This window comes from Brachycentrus maculatus, unplaced genomic scaffold (assembly GCF_059751285.1).
Source record: "Brachycentrus maculatus isolate JH-2025_06_01 unplaced genomic scaffold, ASM5975128v1 h1tg000452l, whole genome shotgun sequence".
Lineage (NCBI taxonomy): Eukaryota > Metazoa > Arthropoda > Insecta > Trichoptera > Brachycentridae > Brachycentrus > Brachycentrus maculatus.
The window spans coordinates 42,177-58,901 of NW_028281199.1; positions in this window are offsets into that span (position 1 = coordinate 42,177).

A 16,725-nucleotide genomic window follows, 5' to 3' on the forward strand; every position below is an offset into this window, starting at 1 on the left:
AATAACACTGCCTTTAAGGAATGTTTATGCTAATGTAATATTGTAACCCTTTTGAATTTAAGTTTTACTTGGTAATTACTACTTAAAATCTATTGTGACACGTGTTTCGATGCATTCCGCATCATTTTCAAACACATCGTTTGAGGAAGGAAAGTTTGACGTGATCAATTACTATAAAAATAATTGGTGGGTATGTATGTATAAAGAATAAAAGGTGGATATATTATGTCCGCCTCCGTGGCGTAATGGTCAGCATGCTCGGCTACCGTTCTGGAGGTCCCGGGTTCGATTCCTAGGGGGGGTTAAATAAATATAAGTGATTCTTTTCACTCTCATTTATTCAATATTCCCTAGACTGGTACCTGAAGCGGAGAGCTGATCACCTTTCCTTCGTGTGTTAACGATCAAGATTACACTGTGTTTATATAATGCAGTGCCCTATGCACCATTGGGGGCGGATAAGAAGATGTATAAAGAGATGTATGAACGTGGAAGAGGCGAATAATATTTTGCAATGATAGAGTGGAGTGGTTTTCTACATTATATGCCTTTATATCACTGCAAGAAGCGGCGTGATGGTTAGTAAGTTAGTAGTTAGTTAGTCATATCAAATGAATTTTAAATTAATCTTAGTTTATTATCTTTTAATCCGTACGATATTAAATTGCCTATGAAAGAAAATGCGAAAAGATTTCAGCATCACTTAGAACAGTCTTAATGTGCTTCGAGGCTTATCAGTGAAATATTTAATGCTGAGTTCATGTCCTTGTATTAAAACAAGGTATGCTCAATATTTATTTATTCGATTTTTTTACTAGGTCAAATATGGGCGACTATAAACGATCCACGTGAAAGATGAAACACAAAAATAATAAATCATATGCTATTTATTATAATAAATCATATACATACTCGCCTTATGTATTTTTTCGGTAAACTTACCAAAGATGCATATTTTGTGCATAATTTCGCCATCAGTATTGCAATATATCCTTAAAATAATCTGTATAATCAAAGGTAGACTGAATGCAGTCTAACACTCTCCTTGTCATTCATCGTTCACTTTGTTTAGTACCACTTTCAAAACAACTTCTTCGAGACTACCGGTTTTGGAATAATCACTCCATCATCTGGTCAAATGTAGATTAAAATTAAATCATTACGGGGTGACATTTACACCAAAATAAAATTTGAAAAAGATAACAAGATAATTGAATCACAATGGGAATATTTTCAAAAGTGGAATTGTAGTTCATTAATTGCATTCCTTATTTCTAATTCTAGATTATCTAAACAAAGACCAGTTTTGTTTGCATGTAGAATTTCTATACCCGTTGATTTATTAAAATTATAGTTTTCCGATTTTTAGTAAGATGATTAGCGAAGTCAGAAAATTAATATTATTGCCTTAGTAATATTAAATTTTCTGAATTTGCTTTTCACCTTTAATCATTTTTGTAAAAAAAATAAAAGAAAAAATGACAAAGCACAAAGCAAATGCTTCAAATATTAATAATTTTGATAATATTTATTTTGTTATTTACATATAAAGATATATTAAATTTTAAATAAGTATATGTATAAGGATCCTTTGCCACGATTTAAGTTAGTTAGATAAGTAAAAAAATATACTGTTGGCAACCTTCCTTTTCTCGAGTCGACCTTGTCAATTAAATCAACCGAGTCTTATTATTGACAATGCCTTCATACCTCGGCGCTTTAGTGTATTTGGATGATTCATTTACAGATATGAATACCGCTTTGCTAGACTCGATTAATTTTTCTTTTCGATTAAATCCACTGAACGAGAACTCATTATCCTTTCGGTTATTGAAATAATTTATTTCAGCTGCACACTTTTGTTGTTACTATGTATCTGAGAAACGCGAGATAATAATAATGCATACCACAAGTATTTTTTATAGCTTCATGATCATTTTATTAATAAAACGTAATTAATATCATAAATTATATCTGAAGCATTGAAAATAATTGAAAGAGCTAGTGTTATGATATTATGTATAATCTTTTGTATTAAAAAACACAGAAATAACGAGACCAGTACTTTAACTTTTTTAAATGTAAATTTACAATATTTTGTGTAAATGCAAATGTTTGTGCATAAATACTGAAATGGGCCAAGTTGTTTCAATTATTGCCTTACTTAATAGAAAATAATCACTCATTTGTTATAAACAAAGGTCTAAATATATTACACACATGCAATAGAGGACTTAAATTAGATGACTTAGAAATATTAGAACTTAAAAAGGCAAATTGCTGAAAGTTCGTTTTTAAAAATGTTTCCAATCACTCATCATCCCTTATTCCCTTTGACTGTGACTGCCAATCAACACAAAAAAATAAAGCCACTTGAGATCTACCTAAGCTTCTTTCCCTAACCGTTGAAATATTTTTAATATTCTTTTGTAGATAGTGTTTTAGTATAAATCAGTCTTGATAAAGAAGCGGTTAGCTTCGAAACCGGTAGACATTATAATTAAGTTATAATAACATATTTATAGCGATTTTAAAACAAAGTTCCATTTTAATTATAAGAATATGATAGTCTAGATTTAACAAGGCTTACGTCATGTCATTTCCAGTTTAATTGATAAAACTTATGTGCGACCCATCATGAAAAACGCGCTGAGAGTGTCAGAAATGAATACTCTAAGGAGCAAATCTGGCAAGAGTCTACGAGATAGAATAAGGAACACCAGGATAAGAGAAATATGCGAGATCGAAGATGTTGTAAGGTTGGGAAGGCAACGAAGAAGACAATAGTATGCGCATGTGAGGATAATGAAACCTTCCAGACTCCCCCAGATTTCACTGCACGGCTAATCCCAATGTAGACGACTCCCAGGTAGACCACCAAATCAATAGTTTGACAGCTCGGAATTGATACGCAGGAGGCTAAATCCTTTTAAAAACAGGTCACAATGTCTACTCCAAGAAGAAGAAGAGAAGATTTGGTATTATTTTTTTTTCATACACAAAAAAACATCATTTTCAACTTTAATCGTTTCCTGACAGCCATATCTAATATCTCCTTCAGAGAGATTTTACATGCCTGCATAAGACGTTCATAATAACGTTATTTATTTTAACTGCTGTCGTGGGAGGACTACCGATCGTTTCCAAAGAGTGTGAACTCCATCTAACTCTTGAGTGGTAGAATCGGGGTATTTTAAAACGCTTTTATTATTCCGGAAAATTCATTACCCAAATCATGCTAACAATTTAGAAGAAAAGGTATGTAATCATATATTACTTTGAGAAATAAAAAGTTTTTTGATCCACTCACATGTGGGTGGATCAAAAAACAAAGTCTTTTTATTTCTCAAAATAATAAATCATAATGATCCACAAAGTTAAAGCTTTCAATATTCAAAAAAATATGTAATAATACCCCTTTAAAGGATTATATTGTTCATTTTACATTTGTGACATATTACTGCATTAAATGAAGGAAAAAAAACTATTTAACTGTTAAAAAATTACGAATTTAGTTACTCTGTGCCTAATCTAAGTTTATTTACCTCAAAACTTTATATGGTATTTTAAATTAAAATTTTACATGGTAAATAGCACTCTTTCTTAAAATCTATTGTAGCACGTATTTTAATGCATTTCGCTACATTTTCAAACACCTCATGTGAAGCCAAGTCTAAATTTTACAGTTATGTCCTTAGGATCTTGACGCTTGGTGAGTGGGTAGGAGCTGTTTATTATTTTTATTAGTTTATAAATTTATTATTTTAACATTTTTTATTTTTTTTCAGTGGGAACACAGATTTTAAGAAACAGTTGTGTTTACCTAGTAAAACTTAAATTAAAAATGAATAGATTTTATTACAAAGTGACTGCCGAGTCATTTAATAAAAATAAATAGAGAAGTATATAGTTTCTTCAAACCGTTATCCGCACCCGATGGTACATAGGACACTGCATTATATATAGGCATTGTTATCTTGATGGTTAACATATTAAGAAATGGTGATCAACCCTCTGCTTCAGTTACCAGTCAAGGATGGTATTGAATAAATATTTTAGTGAAAAATCACTTATATTTATTTGACTCCTCCCTTAGAATCGAGTCCGGAATCTCCAGTACGGTAGCCGAGCGTACTGACCATTACGTTACGGAGGCGGAAGCGGAGTTTACAATATTTAATAAATCCTGACATGAATAAGCAAGAAACAAATTATAAAAATAAATAAAGTAAATTAATATTTATTTTTTAAATAGTTCAATTAAAAAAATAAATCTTGGTAAATAAAGTACCCATTAAAACAGTTCGTTAACAGAGGGTTAAGAGCGATCTTATTTCCAAAAGACGAAGAGGTTTTATTACCCATTGTAATGCGATATATTTCGATGGGAGGACGATTCAACACTCCACGGGTAACAATGATCATCTTTGTGGCAATCGTTACAAGGCCATGTATTCTTCTTTTTGTCAAATTAGTGAAGCTAATCTAGCTACTAAGCCAGATTACTTAACAATTTATTTGAATAATATTTTCTGAACGATGTTTTTTGAACGTCATTATTTGATGTAGCCAGTTGATTAAGATATATTTATTTTAAAAAAAACTTACTTACCATCATGCCGCTTCTCCGCAGGGGTAGGCAGGGAGAATAGAACGCCATACCATTCTGTCTGTGCAAACATTCCTCGCCTCTCCCACGTTCATGCATCTCCTCATATACACCCACTCATATTTTATTTATGTTCATATTTATTTTACCTCTGATTTATATTTAGTTAGCCAACATAACAACTAGAGGTAAAATAACTGTAGATAGACTGTAGTGTCTCAAACATACTCGCCAATTATTCCGAATCTTGATCAGATCACTTTCAAATATTTTCAATACTTAATCAAGCCACAATTTATTCTGTATTCCCCTGCTTCTAATACCAACCACATTTGCCTCACAAATTTGTTTTACTATTCTTTCTTTACTCATTCAATTTACATGCCCAAACCATCTTAAAACATATTTTTAATTTGAACGTTAATGCTAATCTGAACCTTGCATTATTTCCTTCTTTCCATTCTCTCCCTTCGTCAGCATTCAAACATCTGTTATACAACGTTTTTATGGAGGTTCCAACCCTTGTGTATTTAAAATTTCTCTTTTTATTTTGAAATTTTAGGCGCAGGGTGCGAACTAATTTTTACGATGTGATTTTTGGGTTATACGCTTCACCATAGAACCACGACCTTCTTTTACTTGACCAGATTCCAACTTATCGTCTTTGAAGACTATTGGGGTCAGCTCTCCTCGTCCTCAGGTTGTAGGTCTTTCATAGACGTCACCTAGGCCATGCCTTCGAATCATGTTATCTTTCTGCAGCATCCATGAATTTTTTGGTCTTCCTCTAGATGTCTTACGAGGAAGATCCATGGCGATTGCCTGGTTTCCATTTTTTTCAAGTTCTCTGTGTCCTATGCGCCCATATCATCGCAATTTCCTTTCCTCTACCTTACTAATAACGCTTGTTACACGCAGACTTTCACGAATCCGTGAGCTCTTTATTTTGTCTCCAGCAATTTATCTAACTATTCGCATTTCAGCAGTTAGCCAAGAACCACAGACCGTTTTACTGTAATAAAATAAAATAATAAATAATTAATATAAATACGTAGTAGTATAATGATTCCACCAGGGTTGCCACATTTGCTAAATGAGACAGCCGAAGTAATACTCTACAAACGAAATTAATTGTACTATTTTTTGTATAGTGATGAAGTATCCGTATAAACAATGTACAAATATTGCTACAAGTATATTTTCTGATACTAAAATATGTTTTAGTTCTGTGGTTATATTGTTTAATTGGAGGTCGCTTCAATAGGGGATTTATTTGACATATTAAGATTATTTTATTATTTTTTAACAGTTTTCATTAGGCAACTATTTAACCTTATGTACTAATTTTTAAATCAAACACAGATTTTTTGAGTCTACTAAGATGTATTTAATTGACAAAAACACATAAAAATTAATATTGTGACAATTGTTTCGCCTAGTTATGCCTTTTTCAAACGAATGTCCATAACTTGGCAAAACAATTGTAACAATATTAATTTTAATGTGTTTTTGTTAATAAAATACAACTTTGTATGTAGACTCAAAAAAATTGGATTTGATTTAAAAAAATAAAACATAAATTAAAATGGAGTTCTACAAATTAAACGCCAAATCAGTAAATTTATTTAACTCTATTTAACCGTTGCTGGTTGGTTGTTTTAAGCAATAAACAACCATTTAAGAAGTCCCAGGTTCGCTTCTGAAGACGCTTAAACTAAATAAGGTAATTCCTGTACTTATTTATAATTTTCAAGATTTAAAAAATTTAGGAAGACCGAGGAAGACTTGTCGCGAGAATTATTTAAAATACTTAGGCGTGGTCAGGTCTAGAGTCGGTATAATCAGTGGGTATGTATGAGGAGATACATGAATATAGAAAAGGCGAAGATTGTTAGCAAAGAAATATTGGTATGACATTCTTTTCTCTCTACCTACCCTTGCGAAAAAGCATTTGGACACTCTCAAAATGTTATGAATATGATTACCTACTGGACAAATAATTAAGCTTCATAAAAACACATTTTAGGCGTTACCCAGTATGTATTCTGGGGTTCGAATATTACATACATCCAAATAAAAGGGTCTGTGCCAAAAATAAAAGCTTTCTCGATTCAACATAAATGGTTTTTGTGAACTCCTTTGCACTGTGTCATGCGATTAATCATATATCTAGGAGTCCCAAAAATTTAGATATTGTGGTTGTCAATCATGGGTAGAATGGTGAATGTGGCACGTGTGCAAATTGATCAATTAACTAGCCTTTGACAAGCCCTGTAAATACCCAGACTTCCATATTCATCTTCATCTGTGTCGAGATGAAAAAAAATGCAAATTCAGTTTTAAATTTCAGAGATATATTTTTCCCATCCCTGATTAATAAAGAACTAATTATTTGAAAAAGACCATAAACAACTCACCTTTAATATTTTTTTCAGTAGATACTACCGCAGATAACAATTATTTAATAATAACCTTGAAAAAAAAAAGATTTATTAAAGTATAGTACTGACACAGGTGCTTTATAAGGAAATTGTTATATTACCAACCAGGTGTTTAGATTTTCTGCTATTATAAAATGAACGAAACAAGACATAAATACCCAGTAATTTATTTAAAAAAATAAGGTTCAAGGCCAAGATTTCCAAAAAAAATAGCATTAGAATTTGCATTTATTTATATTTTATATTTTAAAGGCTTTGTTAACTTTGTGGTATGGTAATATAACACTATCCTTTTCATTCATAATTCACTTTGTGTAAAAGTGGTATTACACAAAGTGAACGATGAATGATAAGGAGAGTGTTATTTTATTTCATTTTATAAAAGTGAAGCATGGAGTTGTCAAAAAAAGATGAAAGTTGGCCGAATACAGTTGAAATGCGTCCCTCAGACGAATGTATGCCAAAACGATGTATTATAGATGTTCGAATGGCGAAATAAGGAATGAATGCAAAGCTGAGATTAGCAGTATAGATTTATTTTAGAAAGATTTGTTAAAATGGTTTGGACATGTAAAACGCATGAGTGAGAAAAGAATGGTAAAAAAAAAACATATGTCGTTTCCCAAGGGTAGCCAGAGAGAATAGAATGCCGCACCGCTCTGTCAATTCAAACATTCTTTGCCTCTTCCATATTCACGCATCTTTTCATGCATAGGGTAGACTGGGTACGGTTGAAACAAAGGACGGTTGAAACAGAGCAAATATCTTGCAAACCGTATGCAGTAGGGTGAAGGGTCCAAGGGACGAACAAAGCGGACAACAAGTTCAAACACAAATATCAGTGTTGCATCGCTCGCCGCACTGTGCAGTTGTTTGTAGGAAGTCCTATTGTATTTTGATAACCAAAAGTAAGTATTTTTGTTTTGAGAATTTTCCTTTTATCACGGTTTCTATTGAAACGATATTATTGAGTATGATTTCGTGTTTGAAATGAAGCTTGTAGAACACGATATAGTGATTAGTTTTAATGTGCCATTATTGTTAACATTACTATTTTCTGTTTTCCACCTAAAAGAGGGGTTGGGGACGGTTGAAACATTTTTTGTGGGTACGGTTGAAACAACATATTTTTTCAGTTTTCCTGTTTTCTAGATGCCGAGAGTACGCGCAAGAAAGACTTCGAGAGGGGAGGTCGACTTGTCGAGGTATACATACGCTTATGAGGAGGTTAAAGCAGGACATTCACTGCGAAAAGCGTCGGAAAAGCATGGATTAAACCACTGTACGCTCATTAGATATATACAAAAGCGAGATGCATCTGGTAAAGAAGAAAATGGGATATGAACCCCACAACGAAGTTTTTAATAAAGAGCAGGAGCAGGAGCTTGCAAAATACTTGCTACTAAAAAAAACAGAGAAAGAAGAGATAAGAAAGGAGCATGAAATAAGGTTGAAACGGATGAAAACTAAGTAAGTGAAGAAAAGATTGGATTGAGGAAAAAGTAGAAGGATCGTTAAAGGAAAAAATAATCATAATACGCAACAGGAATAATCATCAAAAGAGGACGAGTGCTATTGTCTTGTTTGTCTGTCACTATATTCAGAGAGCAGATCCGGTGAAAAGTGGATACAGTGCACCACTTGTAAACTGTGGGCTCAAGAAGACTGCACAAAAGGTGGTCTTAGCAATGTTTGCCACAATTGCGACTCGGAATGATCCCAAAGCTAGATACCCGCTTGATTTATGACTAATCAAAATGACAGAAGTGTTTCCTTTTAGTTTATTCACAGATTATTTTCGTTCGATTTGTTTTTTTTAAAAATGCCATTGTTTTTAGTTGTTTTTGTTCATTACATATCTGTAGACTGATTAATATTGTCATGCGGTGCCATAATTATTTATAAAACAAAAATAAATAATGAATAAAACGTCTTACAATATTAAATATTGATTTATTTGCGTGTGTTTCAACTGACCCCAAACACTGTTTCAACTGCCCCTGGTATGGGGACGGTTGAAACAAAGCGGATATATTTTTTAAATTTGATCTGCCACTAAAAATAACACACCGGGTACTGAAATAATACTTCCCATTAGTAGACAGAAGCACGTTCTTGTATTTAATGCATCTTCATCATCGCTTGACTTGTAAAGAGCAATACTATGGACAATATAAGCAATATTGTTTCAACCGTACCCAGTCTACCCTACTCGGCGATTATTCCGAATCTCGAGCACTATCAAGTATTTGACAAACAAAATCGTACTTGATATTCCTCTACTCCTATTTTCAACTATGTAAATTCGAATCATAAATATGGTTTAGAGTTCACTCTACACTCATTGGTTCAATATGTCCATCTCAACACACTTTTTAAAATTTTTATCGTTAATGCTCAACTCAGCTTTGCATTATTTATTTAGTTTAAAGTTCATACATCGTTTTGCGCACATTCGTCTGAGGAATCGCATTTCGACTGCATTCAGTCTACTTTCAATCTTCTTTTGGCAACTCCATGTTTCACTTCCTAATATTTTATTTATTGTTTCGGCATTAACTTTGTGGTAAGACATGTTACAATGATTAAAGAAGACACTTCGTTTTTTACCACTTGAGTTTTATTATAGACTACATGTATCAGAAGTTAAACTTCCATCATTCAGGTCTGTATAATAACTTACTTTCCCCTCTCCTTATTTAAAGAACAATTTTTATATTTTATATTTTAGTTTTCTTTAAAAGTGTTTTCTTTAATCATTTCACTTCCTAACATCACGGTTAGTAACAGGACTCATTTGTGCATTTTAGTATATTTTGGATGTGTGCGTTTTGTAATTGTACGGTATACGCCTGTAAATTACAAAGTAGAAATATATTTTTATAATATCTCAATTTAAGATAATTTCCAGTGATGCAGCGCTCCTTCCCACACACTTGTATTATTCCATTGTTCATCTAATATCCCATAATTTTACAAATCAGCGTTTTCCATATAAGTCGATGTGATGAAATTGTCGTTTTTCCTACGATTTTAAGAGATGAAACGTCTTGAATTTCGATAATAAATTATAATGTCTTTATTCCTGGCATGCACAATAGACGATAGAAAACGTTACAAAATATTTTATTGTTAGTGCATGGACACGAAAATTAACAGACTTGTGCCTTAAATAAAAATAATAAGAAAACTTAAAAATACAGTTAAAAAAAAAATAAGGTCAAAAATATTTTTCTAGTCCTAACCATGTATTTTTTATTGAAAATTTATTGTATGCCAATGTCTGCCAAAGTGAGACAGGCGAAGATTATTTTAAAATACAGATTCGTGGGGCGTTCTATTCTATCTGCCTACCCCTGCGGGAAGCGGGGTGATGGTTAAATAGTTAGTTTTTTCATTTGATTTTTATGCTGAATTTTTTTTTTTTTTTAAAACCCTTTTCCGCACCCAATGGTGCATAGGGCACTGCGTCATATAAACGCAGTGTTATCTTGATCGTTTACACATGAAGGAAAGGTGATCAGCCTTCCGCTTCAGGTACCAGTTCAGGGTAATATTGAATAAATATTACAGTGAAAAAATCACTTTGATTTATTTTACCCCCCTTGGGAATCGAACCCGGGACCTCCAGAACGGTAGCCGAGCGTGCTGACCATTACACTACGGAGGCGGACAAATTAAATGCTGAAATTAAATTAATGATATTTTTAGTTATTGATTTGGCGTTTAATTTGTAAACTAAGTTGTACATATTTTTTTTTTTAACTTAAAAAAAACCCTGACAATGGATTCACCTCGTCAGGGCATTATCAAATTACTGTCAGTAGTTTAATAATCCCCTAATAATGCCCAAAAATATCACGATTTTTATTTGTAAAAAATATTTACGAAAATTTGATTGTGTCAAAATACTTGTTCACAAATCTGGATTGTCTCCAATTAGGAGTTATATTTACATTTTTTTTACATCTTAACAACGATGAAGTAGAATATGGAAGTCTGGGCATTTACATGGTTTACGACCATCGTAGGCTTGGTTAAGTGATCACTTTACACTTTACACACGTGTGTTATTCACCAATTCTTTCTATCATTGACAGCCAGACTACTCAAATTCTTTGAACCTCTATATATATATATATATATATATATATATATATATATATATATATATATATATATATATATATATATATATATATATATATATATATATATATATATATATATATATATATATATATACATATATATTTAATAAATATAAAAAATAAACGAAAATTAAAAAAAAAACAAATATTTCAATTTCATACTATTTCTGTAAGCCTAAGCGGCTCATTATTAGAAATAGGTTTCAAATTGTGGTAAAGCGGGTTCGAACCAAAAAACTCTTATTTAAGAGTCTGCGACACTAACCACGGGACCACAACCCGTCTTGAAATTGAGCAACCCATACATCCTACCTTAAACTAGTTTGCCGTATGTTGTTTGTGAAGGTACAATTAATCAGTTAATCGGAGAGGAAGTAAGTATTTAATATTTAAATACCTACGTCCAGTTTGATAATAATTTAAGTGTCACTCTCGATTTCTCCTTGAGCTGACAGCCGCTATTTCACGATGGACAGCGACAAATCCGATTATCTTAGAATTTTATTGGTCCAGTTATGGAAGTGGAAGCAGCGGTCGTGACGTAGAAGAAAAAATACCTTTGTTGAGATGATGCGGAGTTGAGAAAGTGGAGCGGAAGAAGAGAATGAAAGGAAGCTGGGTTTACATCGAGATGTTTTTCAATGATTTGTCGAGAACACGATTTTGATTTTCTTTGGGTGGTTTTCTCTTAAAAACTATCGTATTCACGTCTTAAATGTTTTATTTTTCTCCTTTGTAAATTATCGTGGTAAATTGAATAAAGGGTATTTTTCCTAATAGAGTATTTGATAGTGACATCGAAACTAGTGTTGGTATTAATAATAAGTGTCCCAACTTAAGGGGGTACTCGCAAAACATATAATTCAGTAAGCGACCAGTTACGTGAGGAGCCATGCGTACTTCCGAACACACTTAAAAAAATTAATCTTGAATTGGATTTTTTATTAGAATGTATTATACATAGGTATGCATATGAAGCTGTCATTCTTTTGTTTAATTAATTAATTTTTTTCGACATTCTTTCAAATCGAAAAAAATCCTTTAACTTAATTTTCTCTTAATCCGGGTAATATTTTACCTAGGTACGTAAGTATTGACTTTTTTTTGTTAAAACATCGTTTTGCATTGAAAAAATAAGTTTTTCATCGAACTAATAATACGGTTTTGAAAAAATTAAAGAGTTATTGAAAAGTTATGCGTTAAAATAATATTTAAAAATATATAATGAGAAATATTTGTATTTTTATGATTTACACAAATATTTCAATTTCATAATATTTATGTTAGCCTAAGCGCCTCATAAATGAAAATATGTATCAAATTGTGGTAGAGTGGGTTTGAACCGAGAAACTCTGACTCAAGAGACCGTGACACTAGCCACGGGACCACAACCCGACGGGGTTCTATACATATTCTAAAAAACTAAAAAAATAGCGTTATTTTACGCAAAAAAATTATAACGCCATGTTACTTTGGTTTAAAGTAACGAATGTGGCAGTTTTCGTATGTCGAGCCTTAATGAGAATAATTCGTTAAAAGTATTCTGTTTTGGTCTTAACCAAAAATCATGCAAGTGACACTTGATTAAATGATTCATTTTGGCACCTCGCTTACTTGCAATTTTGATATCCTACTCAGTTTATCTTGTCTCGGATTACGACTCAAGATAGGGCGATCAAGTCAAACAAGAGGAGCTTATGTACGTTACAATATCAGGACACACGGAGAACGTCCACTTAATCTTCGCCTTTGGCAACGACATCTCCCGATCTGGTACATCGCCAACTACCCATAAATAAGGTTTTGACATCGCAAACTTGTCATACAACATCATGCCCTGATTTGTACAGTACACGAGGTCAGACAAGGATGCGTTGAAAAACGAATTGCTAGTCTAATATATAATTTATAGATTAGGCGTTTAATTTGCAGAACTCCATTTTAATTGATGTATTAAATATTAAATCAAACACTGATTTTTTAAATCTGTATTTTATTGTTAAAAAACACATAAATTTTGTGACAATTGCTTCGCCTAGTTATTACATTTTCATACTAATGTAAAAATTAATTTTTTGTGTGTTTTCAATACAATACAACTTAGTAGACTGAAAATTCAGTGTCTGATCTTATATATTATTTTAATGTAATAATCGTCTTCTTTTAATCTTATATCATATTAGATATGTCAGATGACAGACTTCGACGTATCGCCCTTCAAGGAATCTCTGAAGGACGCAGACCCTCAGGCAGATCTCCAAAAAGATGGGAAGACAGCTGGGAGTCAACATCCCAAGAACTACAAGCGGAGGCACAAACAGATCCTTAGGATCTAGAAAAAGAAGAAGAAGAAGAAGAAGAAGAATAAGAAGAAAAAGAAGAAGAATAATATTTTCTTCTTCTTCTTTCTTTTAATACATCCGAGGATCTGTTTGTTCCTTTATCTGTTTCTTATGACGTGACTGCCAGCTTTCACACCATCGCCTAGGAAGTCATCCAGGTGGTCTTCTTCCGTCTACGTTTTTTCTAGGGTATTTAAATGAAAAATTGATAAAAAATTAACTGACTATCGACTAACGAGAATAGAACGCCACACCAATCTGTCTTTGCAAACAGTCTTCGCCCTTTCCACACTCATGCATCTCATACATATATGCCGATTATTCCCACACCTGACTTGACCACCTTATTTAAAATGTTTGATCACGCTAAGATTTTTTGGTCTTTATCTGCTTCTATTTCCAACATCATTCGCCTCACCACTTCAGAAAATATTGATTATCAGTAGACACAAAAGAAATTAGGAATGAAAAACACATGGTTTAGACTGAAAGCATTTTGTGAAAAAAATATGTATTGCCTTTAAAATATACATTGACGTGTATTTCCCTCCATTCAAATTAATTAATTTTACCAGGAGAGCAGATAGCAGAAAGATTGATTAGTGTACTGACGACATAAAACAAAAAAAAAACTTTATTCAGAAGTAACAAGTCTGGGAGTTACAAGTCTTTCACCTTTGAAAGGAAGAAGATTTGAGACGATTCCCAAAAGTAAGGCAAATGTGACAAAGAAGCTGAAGACCATCATAAAAGAAGGGTTCTAAGACTGTTTCCAAAAGTGGAAACACCGTTGGGATAAGTGTGTGCGTCGGGAACGTGACAACTTAGAAGGAGACCCAGACATGAAAATTGTGATTTCAGTAAATTTTGTTTTATGTCAGTCCGCGTATTGATTTAACAGGCCAAATAAACATGTATGTAAATAGTTTGTATGTGTAAATTACAAAGCATGTATTAACGTGAGATGTATGTAACATCGCCATTCTGCGGTCTTGTTATTGTTGCAGTCTAATTTTCTGTAAGGCACAAAGACAGGAAAGTTATTATTATTGCGGAAGAATGGTTTACATGCCCGTTAGGTCAGTGATTTATTGCTAATTTATTAAGCCGACTAATAGAATACAAAACTTTGTTGAAGTCGTAAATAACGGCGTACAAATAAATTGGATACATCGGTGGACAATATTCGAACTGGAGAAATTACCCATTGGAAATGAAAAGCTTGCTTTTCAGTCAATTGTAGTACGTGGTATATATTATGGACGGATATTAAATTTTAGCAACGAACTACTAAAAAATATAAAAATCCTCTAGTGTACAACCATGATACATGCTTCACCTATACAAAATTTTGAGTGTGTCCAAATACTTGTTCACAAAATCTGGATTATCTCCAATTGCAGGAGTTATTTTCATATTTTTTATTTTTTCATATGAGTTATTTTAATATGAAAACAACTGTAATTGGAGATAATCCAGATTTTGTGAACAAGTATTTGGACACACTCAAAATGTTGTAAATCAATTATCTGGTCAAAATATAAGCTTAAATAATAAAAATGAAAATGGTATTTTCTGGCGTTTCTCATGTGTGTGATTGATATCCAGGATTTGGACCTTTCATACTAATATAAGAGTTTCTGCTTAGTTAAAAACTTCTTTACATCTCACCAATAGATGTCTCTAGTGAAGTTCTAGTGATTCAAGAACAAGGTTTCTAAATTGGTTGATATATACAGAACTTCCAAGAATTTGAGTAGTGTGGTTGTAAATAATGGGTAGAATTGGTGAATGTTACACGTGTGTAAAGTGATCACTTAAACCAGCCTATGACGGTCGTCAGCCCCGTAAATGCCCAGACTTCCATATTCTTCTTCATCTTTGATGAGATGTCATAAAATTTATTCAATATTACCCTGAAGTGGAGGGCTGATCACCTTTCCTTCTTATGTTAACGATCAAGATAATACTGCGTTCATATGATGCAGTGCCCTATGCACTATTTGGGTGCGAAAAACATAAACATTAACCTTTAGGATTTAGTTTTTGGTAAGGGAATGTAATTAATTATGAGTAATTTAATGTTTTGGAATTTAATTAACCCTGATGATGACAAGGCTCTTGTTGAAACCGGTAGGTTAAAGTGTACTAATAATAAAAAAGTGGTTACAATAAAGTTATTTTATTTTATAAAGAATCCCAATTTATCAATGACATCATTACGCATCGCTTCATCCTGAATGATTGCATTTATCAAACAATAATATCTCGCCGTATTATCCCCTCACTAGCAAATGGAGTACGGCTGAATAATAATAATATTTATTAAGACAGATGATAAGTTGTAGCGGTTCATGTTTCCGAGTGCTAAATTGATTTCGCAACTAGTTTATGAATCTCATACAACGGGAGCATCGAGGATCGAATGTTATATATACTTCGCTTTCTAGACCAGCGGTTGTCAAAGAGGATGCGTGTACTCTGAGGGGTGCTGAGAAAACTCTAGAGGGTACGCTACATTAAAGGATTAACCCGCAAAGCCTCTACTTTTAAAGGCTTGTCTGCAGGTAGGATAGTAAGGATTGGGAAGGTAAATGTGACAAATCCATCACAAGCACTTAGACCAATTGAAAATAAATATTTTTAAATTTATTTTGCACCAGGCGGGAATCGAATACGTGACACCAGTTTTGCAGTCGAGCGTGCTCCCAACTACGCCACGGCTAGTGTGTTTCATGGCCGATATATATAAATAAAGTAAATAATTTGAATTCATCCTTATGGTGAGATGCCATAATGTACATATTTTTTTTAATTTCGCAAGAAAAAAACTATTTGAGACAATTTTTTTATTGCTATTTTAATTTTATTTTAATTTATTAAAAAAAATATACAGCTTAAAAATCAGGAAAAAAAAGATTTAACAATAACAAAAGCCAATGAAATAATTCTTATACAAGAATACTTGATTGTAAAGTAAGAGGAAAATATATTTTTAAATAAAGGTGGGTGATATATATATATATATATATATATATATATATATATATATATATATATATATATATATATATATATATATATATATATATATATATATATATATATATATATATATATATATATATATATATATATATATATATATATATATATATATATATAAATATATATATATATAC